Source organism: Panthera onca, chromosome A2, assembly GCF_046562875.1.
Source record: "Panthera onca isolate mPanOnc1 chromosome A2, mPanOnc1 haplotype 2, whole genome shotgun sequence".
Lineage (NCBI taxonomy): Eukaryota > Metazoa > Chordata > Mammalia > Carnivora > Felidae > Panthera > Panthera onca.
Genome location: NC_138340.1, coordinates 132,192,734 through 132,209,481, shown reverse-complemented (window position 1 = coordinate 132,209,481; position 16,748 = coordinate 132,192,734). Strand labels below are relative to the sequence as shown.

General features: G+C 37.0%; 1 long non-coding RNA gene across 2 annotated transcripts in view; it reads left to right on the top strand.

The window, feature by feature from the left end:
- The first annotated feature begins 539 nt into the window (after nt 1–539).
- LOC132679405 (uncharacterized) overlaps nt 540–16,748 on the top strand; it is an 81,766-nt gene continuing 65,557 nt past the window's right edge. For both annotated transcript variants that reach the window (XR_013552978.1, XR_009610139.3), the window contains exon 1: nt 540–825. This is a non-coding gene — a long non-coding RNA (uncharacterized LOC132679405). The remainder of the gene's footprint in view (nt 826–16,748) is intronic.

The following is a 16,748-nucleotide window of genomic DNA, read 5'->3' as shown; positions in this document are numbered from 1 at the left end:
TTGAGTAAACACTTCATCTTTCATATGTTAACGCTACCTGGAGACCTTGAGAGGTTGTGCCTTCCAATTTATAAATTAGAATTCTGCTGTAGTTGTGACTAAGTATAGAGTTTTTGTTTTAAATATTCCTACTCAGGTCTTTGAAAGTATTCTGCCTACCACAAGAACAGTTTTTACATGTTTAGGTGGGTCAAAACACAAAAGGTTAGACAATCATTTCTCTGTTATCATGAGAAAAAGTTGGTAACTCCATAGCTATTTCTTACATTATTGCTAACCATAGCTGATCCTAATTATTTCCTGAAACTAACAGGTGTTATAGTTAGATGTAGTAGAAGATTAGAAGAGTACCATACTGTGAAAGAATAATCTTGATGACATTGGGAAGGACTTCACAGAGGAGTTGGCTCATGGGCAGGTCCTTAAAGCTAGAATAGAATTTTGATAGGAGGTGAGAAAGTAAGAAGTGTTACCCAAGAGGGTTGAATTAATTTAACTCAATAAATACTTAGAAAAAAACTATAATAAATAGAGTTAACTACTAATCAGCACTGCTATGTGCTAGGCACTACCCTAAATATTTAATGCAAATGATCTAACTCAATCTATTTTAAAACCCGAGGTAGACCCTATTAATATTTTCATTGTATAGATGAGGCTCCAAGGCACAGAGAGATCACTCAGTTAGTAAGTGGTAGAATCAGGATTCAGTCCAGAGCAGCTGACTCCAGAACCTACACGGCTAAACACAAGGATACTGGAGTCGACTGCCTGGCTTCAAATTCTGACTCCATCTAGAGCACTTAGGTTACTGCCTGCCACCGGGTAAGTGCCTAATATAAGTTATATATTTTAATTATGTTTATTATTATTACTAATAAACTGCTATGTCATTGCTACTTCTCTGTGGCTATGTGTAAGTTATTCAATGTACTGCAGATGATACAAATATGAGAAATTGAAGGTCTCAGTCCTCAATGAACTTGCAATTTTTGTAGGAGCAATAGATATATACCCCAGAGGTATAATAGGCTTAGTATGGGAGAGATTAATTCCAACTGGAAAAGATTAAGGAAGGCCCCAGAGGTGGTTTTTTGAGCAGAACATAGGATGGATAAGCTTGCAGTTGAAGAGATAAGAGGGAAGGCGTTACAGGGTGAAAAGACAGTATGCACAAAGGCAGAATGTTTTAAAAACGTTCAGAATGTTTTTTGGAGAATAGCTTGGTTTGTGTTTAGTTTACATAGAGGGAGGGAAGGCAGTGAGGGAAAAAAAAAAAAAAAAAAAAAGGCAGGAAAGCAGCCTGAAGTTTAGATTTCATGGAGACTTGAACAGGTCTTTAAACAAGTCAGTGATAGATCAAAGGCATTTCTGGAAGATTATTTTGGGAGCAAGGCATAAAGAGGAGGGCAGGAGGGCAGAGGTATTACTATAGGCATGAAAACCAATTCAGGCTTGTTGCCATAGTTCATTTTGCCTTCATAATTCTACCAGCACACTCTATCACTGATTTCTGTGTGTGTCGCCGGGCAAGTCCCTTACAATTGTGATCCTCTGTTTCCTCATCTATAAAATAAATATATGATCACCAGCTTCTAGAAGTCATGGACTTTCTGTGCTTGACTTTGTGCTTAAAACTCTCACAAATAATTTTTGTTCATGACGGTGGTTGGCAGATATGAATATCTTTCCTTAGCAAATTCTTATTTTTAATATTTCCATTCATTTGGCACATAGATACTATATTTTGATCATTACTTTTACCTTACTTGCATTTCTTCTCAACTAGTGGTAAATTGAAAGACCACATTTTATACTTTTATATCTAAACAAAAATTGGTATATCACATAGGCTCAAAAAATATTTACTTATTTAATTCATTAATGGCAGTATGAAGTTCTATACTTTGATTATGGTACTTTTCCAGTAAGTTGAAAAATTTGCCAGATTCAGCTTTTAGACAAATTTGATATATAAAATTAAAATGATGATTTGTTTTCCTAATCCCTGCTATGTAAACTAAAAAATTCATATTAATTTTTATTGTGCTATTTTTATATCTTATCTCCAAAACCAGAATATATACCACAAGAGTGGAAGAGGATTTTTTTTCCTAAAAATAAATATACAAATCCATACAGTATGGGACAGTTACACAAAGATTATTTTTAAGATTGTGAAAAATATAAAGTTAAATGGCTTCTACTTGGCAGCTTTTGTTGTGACTTTCACATATATTTTCAATTGCTCCTTGGACTACAGTAAAATATATCTCCCTTGATATTTGAAGCCTAAATGTCCCCTAGATACCTTAAGATGCTACGGCAAACAAAGTCCTGTTGGTCTGAGAAGCCACTAGAAGTAATCCTCAAAACTAATTATGGCTCTCCTGCTGAGAGTTTCTTTTAAAGAGCCACTTTCCAATTTCTGTCAAACATTTGCAGTTCTAGTACAAATACATTTTTTTTCCAGAATTCACTTGCATTTCAACTTCAAGATAGTGTTTGCCTTTCATTGTGAAATAGAGAAAGGTTATGAAGAAATTTCCAAGGAATTAAAAAATTAACTCTTAAAATCCCATTTTAATTTTGCAAAAACCTGATGGATCCAGTTCTAACAATCAAGGAGTCACACAATTATCTTATGGGTTTGAGATGGTCTCATTGCCAATTTCAGCTTTGAGTTAAAAAAAAAAAATCAGTTTCTTAAAAATAAGCTCTCTGAATTGATTTTATTGCTACTCTAAACTTTAGTGGAAAATTACCAAACTTCCTTTATTTCTTTGGCCCCATTAATTAGTTTATTCCCCACAAAAAAAACAAACACACCAGCAATGAATTCCCTGTACTGTTCTCTGACCAACACAGCGGAGGTAAGATTGCCTGTGGATGATCACTCTCCCCAGTCAGCAGTTGCATGGAGACTTTCTACATTGACGGTGTCTCCCTGGCTGACATAATTTTTGTTTTAGAAAAGGAAATGGATTGGATTTAGTCCAATTTGTCTCTAAACTCCATATCTTAACATTTATTCAAAGAAAAGAATCAGATCAACAATAAGTCTAATTGGGTCATTTTCACCAATTAAAAATTATTATTTGAAGATTATTTATTTGATACTTAGGTAAATACCATATATGAAAGAAATAGTTATATGAATACAAAAATTGAATTTGTATTAGATTATCAGATGCTAAGGTTTATTGGCACTCTTATAACTAAATAATTGATGCAAAGCATCTCTTATAGTCTCTATTATATTAACAACCTGAATGAAAAGAAGGCTACTATTTAGAATTTACTAACATACCTAATAAAATGTATAAAGCTACTTTCATTAACTAAGTTTATATAATGCATTTTTCTTATGACAATCATACCTTTTATGATATTCAAGGATATATCTATTTAATAAATTTTAAATGAATGATTCACTTTTTTTCTTGGTTCATTGTCATTTGACTGAACCCCATAATTATATCCGATAAGAAGTAAGTTAAAAATGAAGTTTCTGTCAACTATTTTCCACTAGCAAACATAGTGACTCACCTTCCAAATAAAAGCATATCAACATGAAAGTTTCCCAAGGGTATATTCTAGGTCATAATCTTTATGTTAATGAATTCCTTACTGAATAGTAAATCGTAAGAATATATTACCTTATTCCTCTAATACATTACCTGTCAGCAGGTAATTACCCTTCAAAACCTCAACAGAGAGGAAGATTGCCCTGTGACACCAGTGACCCCTACAGGTAAAGTTAAAGAAAAGAAGTACAGTGTAAGTGGATGAAAGATACCCACTGCATATTAGAATATGGCTAGCTAATGCCAAAGCATAACATGTATCAGTAACTCCAATGAGACTTGTTATTATTGCCTCATTGACATTGGAAATTTTGTTACAGATAGAAAAAATCAAGCATATATTTTGGTATTTTGGGCTAATTTTGAACACATTTACCTTATGCATATTACCTAGAATTTCTAGAAGACTGTGTCCAGATAGGCCTTTAAGAGGTGTTTGAAGTTATTTGATTAAGGAGCTAGAAGAGATCACAAATGGCCATCTGTTCTACAGTCTGCCTGATAATTAGCTTCAGTAACCAGCTAACTGGGTGCTTAAGATGTATGAAGTATTGCACATGCAGTCTCAGGAGCTCCCACTGAGATAAGTAACGTTATAGAAAGAGGTAGCTGAGTGGCAATAAGTGGCAAAGTTGAGGAGCATGCCCCCAACCCCCTAATTCTGGGCATTATACTACAGGGTGAAGGTAATGTTTAGGAAAGGTCACAAAACAGATACGAATAGTTCAGATCTCAATTTAATGGCATGTATTTAATGACTACTCGTTTGTTTAATATGTATGGAGTGCCTATTTGACATCATTATGGGCTGGGTCCTGAAGAGATATGAAAAAGAGCCAACAATTATCATGGGGAATTTTTTAAAAGAATAATGTATCACATTAATGGTTTAAACAAATGCAGTTTTAATACTCTGATGGTAATAAAGAGAGTAGCCACCAATTCAACCATTTCATATATATAATTGAGTCATTATTTGTAGTACTTATATAAACATTAAAATTCCCCAGCAACCTATGAGAGGTATGAATAATTTTTATAGCTAAACATTTTTCATAATGTCTTATATTGTTTTTTGGGAGGGATAGTTATATATTTTTAAATTTGTGCTTTGGAAGTCAGTATTAAGTTTGTCTTTGTCTTTTATATTCCCAATTAACCCATGTCAAGTATGAGGCACACACAGGACAATGATGATTTTTGTTACCCTTTGAATATAGTGATGGAAGTATAATATGGTCGAATATTGTCTTTAGAAGAGCTTCCAATTAGCTATAAAACTCCTAAAATCAATGTTGTCACTCAAATACATAACAAAAAGCAAACATAAAAGCAAAACATCCCATACCTTGGTATTTCCCTCCATATAATAGTAAGCAGACTGCCAAAACCAAACTTATTAAAAATGTACCAAGATTTCATGGGGAAACCAAGTATTAAATGCCTATTCATTTTTTTCCATAAATATTTAATGAACACCTAATACGTGCCAGGCAATGAGGTAGAAACTGAGTGTACTGTGGTTAACAAAACAGATATATTCTTTGCATTCACAGAGCTTAACTGTCTAGAGGGGGACCTAGCAATAACAGGTAAACAAACAATGAAGGGTGTTTAGTGCTCATAAGAAAATAAATAGAGCAGAAGGTGACATGAAGGAGAATGACATGGGGCAATCTAATGGATAGAGTAAACAAGGCAGCATCCATGAAGAAATGTTCCAAATATGAGCTGAGGCGTGAATAAGTAGGAGGAACAGCCATGGAAAAGCAGAGGGAACAGTGCGAGTGGAGGATCCGGGGAAGGAAAGAACCAGCTCTTGATGAGAAATTAACCCCAAGCGAGTTAGGGTGGAGAGTAACAAGCAGCAGCACAAAGGAAACGAGTTCAGACCAGGATGCATCTCATGAACCACGAGGAGGAGCTTGGGTCTCATTTAATGTGTAATGCGTTTCAGGTAGGGACTAACAGAATCTTCTCTTGCTGCCGTGTAGTGATAAATCACAGATGGAGATGATTGGAATGGGGAGTCAAGAAAGGAGGAGGGGCGCCTGGGTGGCTCAGTTGGTTGAACATCCGACTCTTGATTTAGGCTCAGGTCATGATTTCATGGTTCGTGAGTTCGAGCCCGGCATTGGGCTCTGCACTGACAGTGTGCAGCTTGCTGGGATTCTCTCTCTCTTTCTCTCTCTCCCCCTCTCCTCCTCTCACATGCACGCTCTCTCCATCTCAAAAATAAATAAACATTTAAAAAAAAAAGAAAGGAACTTTCAGTGAATAAAAGCTAATCTTACCATTAGAACAAAGTCAATTATTGCCTCACATTCCTGTAAATTGACCAGTACTAGGGATATTGTCTTAAAAATATCAAGTTGCCATATTAATATGAAAATAAAAAATGCTTGTAGATTGCATTGAATTCAATATTGGTTATACCAGGTAAACACATGCATTGTATTGTGATATTAATAAAGGGTTCAAATGTTGAGTCTGTGCTCTACAATTAAATAAAATTATATCCCTTTTAATTTAAAAAAAGCAGAAAAACAATTACCAGTCTTCAAAAAGACTAGTGGAAAATATCTTTCATAAGGTAAATTCAGGGTGATTTTTTTTCCCTCTCTGTAATAAGCAGAGGCCAAGTTTAAATAGTAACAGGTCAGTCTGTACATAATGCCAAACAACCAGCCAAGTCAGTGAGGAAAAGTTAGTCAAGCCATTTATATGGACATGGGAGAATTCAAAAGGGTGGGTTTTCTGCATTTAACACTTTGTAAGAAGTGACTGACCTCACATAACTATAATTACTTTGTTCATTTATATGTAAAATGGAAAGAATAATGCCAACATAATGGGATTTAGGGAGAGTTGTAGGAAAAGTGTCCCGCCCAGAGCCTGGCACATAGTTGGCATTTGGTTTATAACCAGAGTTGGGGTCTGTCTGAAGAGAACTGGAATCATAGATAGATTGAGAGGTTTATAGAAACTTTGCTGATTTGTTAGCAGTTTTGCAGAAGATTAATTTTAGCAGTTGGCAAAAGAGAATAATTAATTTAAACTTATTTTAAAAAATTCATCAGGCAAATCAGAAACTAGGAAACTCTGTTTTTCAAACATTCTAAAATTTTTAAAATCTGTTGAAGGGAGAAGAATGTAGTAATAAGACTGAAGGTAAGAGACTCCGTGAAATTCAACCTAACTTTAAGTACTCTTAACAATTTTGTTCCTCACTGGGATGTACTTCTCACTGTCTTACATGTAAATAAATCATCCAAAACATATTTGTTCTAGGGGAAAAAACAATTGAGAATTGTATAGGTTAAACTGTGTCTTTCAGGGGCGCCTGGATAGCTCAGTCAGTTAAGTGACAGATTCTTGATTTTGGCTCAAGTCATTATCTCGTGGTTGGTGGCATTGAGCCTCAAGTTGAGCTCCGAGCTGACAGTGCAGAGCCTGCTGAGGATTCTCTCCCCGCCTCTCTCTGTCCCTCCTCCACTCAAGCGTGTGTGTGTGTGTGTGTGTTCTCTCAAAATAAACTTTAATAAATACATACATACACATGGAAATCAATCAATCATGTCCTTCAAAACCATATACTGAAGTTCTAACCTTCTAGTACATCAGAATGTGACCTTATTTAGAAGTGTCTTTGCAGAGGTAATCAGTTAAGATGAGGTCATACTGGGGTGGAATGGCCCTTAATACAATATGACTGGCGTCCTTATGAGAAGAGGAGAATACAGAGGCAGTGACACTCAGGTAAAAGATGGCGATGGGACAGCAGAGGCAGAGAGTAGAGTGATGTGTCTACATGCCAAGGAGCACCAAAGACTGCAGGCAAACAGCCAGCTGCTAGAAGAGGCAAGGAAGACTCTCCCCTACAGATTTCAGAGGAAGGATGGCCCTGCCTGTACCTTCGTTTCAGACTTTTAGCCTCCAGAACCAGGAGACAATAAATTTTGGCTAATTTAAACCACCCGGTTTGTAGTACTGTGTTTCAACTGCCCTAGGAAGCTAATACAAGAGTATAGCCACACAGAAGCCCAGCTGACTGGAGTTTTCACTCTAATTTTTATCCCATCAACAAGAGAAGCTAAAGACCACATAGAATGAGAGGGTTCCAACAGCACTGCATTCTTAACCTTAATTTTGGTCTGGCTAATAGCATGCCTTATCAAAAACAAAACAAAACCAAACAAGAAGGCAAACAAACAACCCCCCCCCCACCCTGCATGTTAATTATATCTTCTCTTCTGAGTCATTTATGCCTCATTTAAGTGACAGACAAATGTTTATCACTGACAGACCTCCAGAGCCTCTACAGCGGTAGAGAAATAGGGTCTATTCCATTGACTTCATGCATCTTTAACAAGGGTGCCATTGTGGTTGAACACCTGAAATCTCTTTTATTGGTGATGATGTACGTGACTAAAAGAACGCGATCTGATTTTTTTTCAGACCCAGGTACACGAAATCGAGCTTACTGTGCTGCAAGTTAGGAAAACCTTGTTTTTAAGGCTGTAAACTGCATATAACTTTGTGAATGTATTCATACACATGATATTAAAATAGCTTATGTGTGCCTAAAATCCTAGACTATAAAAATAGCACCCAGCTAAAAACTGGATTTTTTTTTTTTTTAGTCGCTCCTCTCCCTTTCTGTGACCATTATAGTTTTCTGTGTCCTGTCTTTCCTGCACGGTCTTATTTGCCATCAGTCTTAATTCATTTTCACAAACAAATTAAGGCAGAGAGCCAGATGAGGTATGCAACTCTCCTCTCTATCATTCACTTCCTTATGCCTCTGTCAGAATCAATAAATAGTCATTCAAAGGAGGGGGCCTAAGCAACTCATTAATCCTCCAGCTCACTGCTTCCAAAATATGGGTGGCTTGTTAGGTGCCCTCTGCAATCCACAGAGCAAAGTGTAGCTCTTGAGCACTGTCAAAGACCCAGCAGTACAGGTGTAGAGCATGAGAAGAGGGACTTACTAGTAATAATTACACTGGTGTATGTGCGCTCAGTGATGCATCAACTCACAGCCTTTTCCAACTAATGTTTTTCTCTTCATACAGGATATAGGTTGTCTTTGTTTTCAGAGACTCTTCCAAGCCTGATGTCTCCTCATTGTTTAAATCTGTCCTTGAACATAAACAACACCCTGGAAATTTCCAATTTTATACAACACTTTTCAACGCACATAAAAAGAATGTTCTTTAAACTTAAAGAGTGAATAGTGATTGTTGACTTGTTTAGAGTGAATACTGAAGGAGGTGGTATGTAGAAACTCCTTCAGCAATTCATGTGAGGAATGTGGACATCGCCACCATAGAAATTCACATGTAACACTGGGGGTTACAGGCAAAGGCAGACCCTGAATGGATCTCTATGCTTAGGTTTATCACTCTCCATGACCTTAAAGTTAGAAGTGTGATATCTTGGGCTTACTCTTTGAAATCTTTTGTTGCCTCCAGTTTGGGAGATTTTATTGTTATTCCTCATGAATTTTCTAAGTCTAAGAGAAGTGATGTGAAAAATAACATCAGCCTGAACTCAGTAACCTACTTTATTTTATTTTATTTTTTTAGTTTGACTTGACTAAAAGCCATTATAGCTGCTGTTTATTATTTCAAAACACCATTAATACTTACTATGTGATTCATTTCCATGTAAATTTTTCTTGTAGAGAGCTTTGATTTAAAGCAATGTATGCATTAGGAAGAACACATCATATAATTATTTACTCAAAAAACAAGAGAGAGGAGGGTTGAAGAGAGCATATCCCATGAGATTTAAGACTGACAGATTAGCAGTAGAAAACCTTTTGTCTGGAAAGTAAGAAAATGATCCCAAGAACTAAGCACAATATACCTCTTATCTTGTCAAAACCAAAGAAGATGCTTTACATGTGCAAAATGTCCAATTGTCTATTCTCATACACAACTCACCCGGAAATACAACTGCCTAGGAAAATAACCAAACTGCAAGCAAAATCTGTAATCATAAACACTTTTATAGATAAAAAATAAAACTATGAGATATTTTAGAAGGAGGATTTTGCTGCTTCATACTTTCAAATATTTATTCTAGTGTATTAACTTCTTGATCAAGTACAACAGGGTGATAGTTTATCAGTTAGAGAATATGGAGCATCAAAACTTAGGGATAATAAAAATAAGAGCTACCACCTGCTAAGGACTCATAATATCCCCAGCATAATGCTAAACTCTTTATTTAAAATGTTCCCTCTAGGGGCGCCTGGGTGGCTCAGTCGGTTGAGCGTCCAGCTTCGGCTCAGGTCATGATCTCGCGGTCTGTGAGTTCGAGCCCCGCATCGGGCTCTGTGCTGCCAGCTCAGAGCCTGGATCCTGCTTCGGATTCTGTGTCTCCCCTCTCTCTCTGCCCCTCCCCCATTCATGCTCTGTCTCTCTCTGTCTCAGAAATAAATAAAATAAACATTAAAAAAATAAAATAATAAAATAAAATGTTCCCTCTAATCACCACAACGAACCTATGAAGTTCACAGTATTATTTTCATTTAAAAGATGAAGTATCTGAGAATCATCAAAGTTAACTAATTTGCCCAACACGACATAACTGAAAAGTGGCAGAATTAGAGGTTACATGCAGGTTTGTCTACCCTAACGTAAGTATACTGTCCACTATGCCCAAGCAGCTGTGCTAACCAGATATTAGAGGTGATAAGTCTTACTAATTCACTGGATTTCCCAAACTCAAAATTATTCCCCTCCCTTCTAATCTCTCTCTCTTTCTTCTTTCCTCTCTCCCTCCCTCCCTGTTCTCTCTCTCTCTCCCTCTCTTTACTTCCATTCTATTCAAAAATAATAATCTGAAAAGATATATAATGTAACACATATATAACAGGACTACTACAACTCCCCCAAAGATCATATGTTCACAAGCTTATGTGATATATAAGATTAAGTGTTAGAACTCCTTTTGAAACACAATATTAACAACCAGTTCCAACACCTTATCCATTAATTTAGTGTTCACTCATTCAATACAGTATATTGAGCTGCTTCTATGTTCTAGGGATTGTGAGAAGTCCTGGGAATGGGAAGATGAATATATTGCAGGCCTTTCCTTCATAACAGGTATTGTATTACAGACAATACCCACAGAGTAATGTGTAAAGTTGATGGGAATAGAGAGCCTAGATAACTGTGTTCAAAAGAGTTGAAAAGGTTCCACAGAGAGAGCATTTCAGTGGGTCATAAAGAATAACGAAAAATTTTCTAGGAGAGAGAAGAGAAAGGTATCAGTATTCCTATAAAAGGATGAGAAGGAGGCTTGACCAGCTCTGGAACTAAAGCATGTGGTTATTTCAGGGAAGTGGGAAGATATAAGGTAACACACAAAACTGGAAGGTTTGTGGATAAGATGCTAACTAATTTGAATGTGTACTAAGCTTTGTGTCATTTCTAAAAATATAATTTGGAACAATCTCCCATTTACAAAAAAGCACAAGTAAAGAACAATAGCAACAACAAACTTTTTTTTTCCAAACTACCTGAGAGAACATTGCTGATGTGACACCCTTTGTGAGTTCTTTACTCTGCATCTCCTACAAATAAAAACACTTTTCCGGGGCGCCTGGGTGGCCCCATTGGTTGAGCGACCGATTCTTGATTTTGGCTCAGGTCATGATCTCATGGTTCATGGGATGGAGCCTCATGTCAGGCTCTGTGCTGACAGTATGGATCCTGCTTGGGATTCTCTCTCTCCCCCTCTTTCTGCCTCTCCCCCACTCATGCTCGCTATGTCTTTCTGGAAAAAAAAAATTAAATGCATAGATATATATTTTCCAACCTAACCATAATACAATCTCAAAATTAAACAATCAACATTGATACAGGACTGTAATGTAGTTTTCAGACTCCATTAAACTGTTCTCATGGTCTTGGTAGTGCTGTTTACAGCAACACATGCAGTTCAGCACCACATGTTGCATCCAGTTTTCCTGGTCCTCTTCAGTCGGAAACGGTTCTTCAGTCTTTCCTTGACTTTGACACTGTAATAGGCTAGCTTTCTGTCATGATTTGATTCAAGTGATGCATCTTCAGCAGGAATATCACAGAAGAGGGGGCCACACTTTTCTCATTGCCTCCTAATAGGTGGTATGAAATTTTAATTTGTCCCTTTAATGATGATCACTTTAATCACTTAATTAAGACGGTGTGTGTCAGACTTCCTCACTGTGAAATTCCTTTTCTAGTTTTGTAAATCATATTTGCACGAAGAGGTAATTTGAAACTATGTACATATCCCATTCCTCACTAAAGGTTTTATATTTAATCCAATGGGTTATATAATCAGTTACTTTCATTATATTTTTTGATGTCCAAATGGTTCCAGAGTTGGCCAACTGAGCTCCTTTAAGCTGATCCCTGTATCCTTTTGGCATCTTTCATCATTCTTTTGATTTCTGTCACAACAACTGGTTCTAAAATCATCTTGTTCTTTCCTTAGCTCTTGAATCAGCTATTTCCCCAAGGATCCCCAGTTCCCTATAATGAATGAAGAGTGATATTTGCAAGTCAAGATTTGGTTTCTAGATGTACTCAATGCTGTTGAGTAGGGCACAGTTATTCTCTTCGGGCCTCTCATTAGACAGAATTAGGGAATATGCATATACGCATATATGTATGTGCATATATGTATATGTGTGTATACATGTACATATAAGTTGGCAGATTTCATCTTCCAAGATGGCCATGACAAGGTCTCCTATACCATATGAACTACGTAATTATTTTACAATATAAAGTTAATGCTTCTCCCATGTGAAAATGAGACCTATGCCTGTCTCCTACCTTGAATTGGAGTTCAGTGCACTGAATTGTGTCCCCTCAAATTCATATGTTCTGCTAGCCCCTCTGTGTTATGGTATTTGTAACGGGGCCTTTGGGAGTTAGTTAGGTTACAATGAGGTCTTGAAGGTAAGGCACTCATCATGCAGTTAGTTCCCTTATATGAAGATACTCCAGATAGCTTGCTCTCTATCTCTCTCTGCCATGTAAGAACATAGAGAGAAGGCAGCTATCTTAACAGAACCCAACTATGCTGGCATCCTGATCTGATCTTCCAGCTTCTAAAGCTGTCAGAAAATAAACTAAACTTTGGTTTTTTAAGCCATCTAGTCTTTGGTATTTTGCTATAGCATCCTAAGCTAACACTTGTGACTATGACAGAAATGAGACTAAGGGACTTTCAATATAGGTCTTAAAAGATTATACAGCTTCTTTCTGGTCCTTTTGGAACCCAGGAATCATCCTTTTAAAAAGCAGAGAGCCACAAAGAAAGGGCAGGTGTACACATTCCAGCAATAGCCTCAGTAGAGACCCCAGCTAAGAGCCAGCATGGAACTCTAGACATTGGAGCGAGTCTTTGGATGATTTTAGCCCCCAGGTGCCAAGTAAGGCCCATATTTCAAGTCTTCCCATCTGAATCCCCAGGGATAAACTCTCTCAATGTGCTTTTCTCAAGGTCCTGAGACACAGAAACCATGAGAAATAACAAAATGATCATTGTGTTTCAAACCACTGCATTTTGGGATGTAAATGCATCAATACATAACCAGACTTCACACCTGCAATTATAATACAGTGCCACTGGATTCATTCTAGTTGCATCTCTTTGTGTATGTGGAACTCCCCTCTCAAACACTGGGAAAATCGACTCCTATTTTCCTTAATATCTTTTACTTGTTTGATCAATCCTCCTGTATATAACTAATCTATAATTTACATTTCCCTTTCTGTGTGGATGCTCTCCTCACTCTACTTGGACCTTGTTACCTGAGAGAGATCTCACCCTTATCAGACTCAGGCACTCAATACCAGATTGTCCCCACGTCTGTGCAGATGTCTTACTCACTCTGCTTGGGCTTTGACTCTTCACTCTGAGCAACCTCTATGCCTGTCATACTCTGCCTCACCAGATGGCTTTGTCACTGACTAGTTTAGGAAAGGAAGGGAAAGAAAGAGAAGGGAAGGGGAGGATAAGATACAGAGAAAGAACCACTTAGATTTTATCTTGAGGGCAAAGTGGAAATTTTGGACATTTTAAACAGACGGCTAATGTGATCCAAACTGCATTTTAGAAATATCAGCAAGACTGTTTTCTAACAATTTACTCTGTTAGTAAGTTCTTTCTTATGAACAGCATATGTGATGACTGAAGAGAGTAACTGGCAGAAATAAAGAAAGTAACTAAAACTGTGGTCCCTAGGCTACAAACTTTCTAATAATGCTTAATAAGAAAGAAGTAGGAAGTATAATATTTTTATTTGTTTATCTCTGCTTCTTTTGGTTTGCTTTTTTTGTCAAATACATACATACACATAGGTCAGGTTCAAAAAAAAAAAAAAAAAAAGGCACCTTTGAACCTGTTCCCTAAATGCCACAAACTGTATTTCTGCTTGTTTTCTTCGATATGTACTACAATTAAGGTAGAATTAATTAAAGGAATACAATCTCTCAGTATTAAGTTTACTGCTTCATAGTTTTAGTACATACTGTAGTAACTAATATATATATAGCAGGCATTCAGTATATTTCTTGAATGAATGAGACAATATGGCAATAAGACTGTAGATCAGTGATTCTTTAAAGTTCTTCAAATGGGAAGGACATCAGAAATGCCATAAAGATACACTGCAGGACAGACTCAAGTCATATACTTCAGAAGACATTGCAGGAGACAGGAGTCTAGTGATAATAACCTTGAGAGTTAGAAGCACTTTTAACTCTTAACTGTTTCTAACAGTGGAGATAGCATACTTCATCTCTATTAACACACAGACCATTCTTGATTTATCTTTTTGAGACATCTATTCAATTCCTGAGAAGACTGATGAGAGTTTAACCGATGTGTGACCCTAATGCCTTCCCTCGCTCATTCTTCTAAATAACCATGTAGATGTTTTAATTAAATCAATGAAGAATATTTACAGCATTTAGTCTGCAAATATTGTGCACTATAGAGCCAAGTCTTCTAGTTCCATTTCTTTTCATTTATTGTTTTACTTTTTGGTTTTCATGGTGTTACTTTTTGCATTTCCCTTTTCTTACACTACCTGTCTTTGTTGTATACATTTTTTTCAAATGCTCTGTCATATCAAAAATTCTATCAGATAACGTTTTCCCCAAAAATTTCTTTCCAGTTTTCCTGCTACCATAGGACTAACTGCTTTCCAGGTTTGTTGCCTAGCAGTGCTCTCATTTCACTGTCTCATTCTCTGTTTCTCATTTCACTGTTCTCTGGGGCTGCATCCACTTCTCTTGGGTCCTATGTCTTTCTCTTTCTTGATTTCCATGTCACTGAACCTGCTTGCTAAGGTTAGGTATAGGAGAAATTAAACTTCTGAGATCTCACATGTATGAAAATTTCTACAGGATCGTCTTTACATAAAAATATAAAGTAATTACTAGGCCACTACATTCAAATACATGTGTAATAAAGCAATCGCTTTCCCTTAACCAGTTTGATTGAATTATGGGCAATATACTAGAGAAATATTATAACTACTTTTCAAAACCACAGAAATCATTTGGAATCATTTTTATTAACAAACTTGGGAAGCAAACTTTAATTAATATCAATGCTTTTATTATATATTAGAATTAATTCTCTCTAGAAATGGTTTGTATATCTACTTAGCATAAGTATATACTTATGTGCATATACCTATAGTACAAATCCTTAACTTAAAACTAATTTTCACGTAAAAATAGTTTCCTCTGGGGCAGCTGGGTGGCTCAGTCAGTGGAGCATCTGATTCTTGATTTCAGCTCAGGTCATGATCCCAGGTCATGGGATCCGGCCCCTCATTGGGATCCACACTGAGTGTGCAGCCTGATTAAGATTTTCTCTCTCTCTCTCCTGCCCCTCTCCCCAACTCACGCATGCTCTGTTTCTCTCTTTAAAAAAAAAAAAAAAAGTTGCCTCTGAGTCATCCTCATACCCTTCTCCCATTGGTTTCTTCCTCCCCAATACCACTGTCAAGAGAGTAAGTGTAGGAAAAATGTTGGAGTTTTAAAGTACTGGTCAGAGGTAAGAAAGTCATAGAACTTTGAAAAGCAGAATTAATTTAGAAGAACTAATCCTGGCTACACCTGTATATGTGGTGATTCCCAAGTCACTTTATTAAAATGACTTGACATTCTATGGATTAAAAGCTCATTTGGGTTCATATGAATTTCTTTTAAAAATGTGAACATTTCTTACAGAGCTTAGTAAAGTGATGTCAGATTGCCACACTTTAAAGAGAATTATCTCTACCTTCACCCCCTTGATGTTTCTCTGATATCTAGCTGGGACTATCAGCATTGGGTCAGAGAAAGTAAAGATAATTTTAGTGAATGGTAGAGCATGCTCAGGGCAGTTCCAAGGCATCCAAAGTGTGCACTAAGTTAATGTGACTCTGGCATCAGTACCAAAAGGTGAAATTTGTCAGGTAAACTCACAGGAGACAGAAGAGATTCTAAGAGGGTGATTGATAGTTGAGGCAGCTGCTTCATCACAATAAGATAATGGAAGGTGGCTAGAGGTAAACAAGAGCTAAACTGGCAGTGATAAGGCTAGGACATTTCCACATACCTCAGTGGCCTCGTACAGCCCTTAAAATAAATTCAAACTCTTTACCAGGACCCGTAAGGCTCTACAGGATCGGGCGTTTGTTTGTTTCTTCAGCCCCATCTCATACTACCACTTTCTTCTCAGCTCACTAAGTTTCAGCCACATTGGCATTCTAGCTATTTCTTGAACATGCTAAACTTGCTCTTGCCTTAGGCCTTTGCACTTAGTGCTCTCTCTGCTGGGAATACCCAGCCCCAGATCACCTGGTGTCTTTTCACATCATTCATGGCCCAGCTCAGATGTCACTTCCTCAGAAAGGTCTTCCAATTTAAAATAGACACTCTCCACTCGCACCAGCCCCCCTTCCTGGATTCTCTATCTCTTCACTCTATTTATCTTCCCAGCACTTATCACTTTCTGAAATTATCTTGTTTATTTATATCCTATTGCCTGCTTTTGCCCTGAGTCTCTAAGCGCTTGAGAGCAGAGACTTTGTCTTGTTAACTTTGTGTCCTCAGTTCCTAAAACTACGCCTGGATTGTAGTAAGTATTCAATAA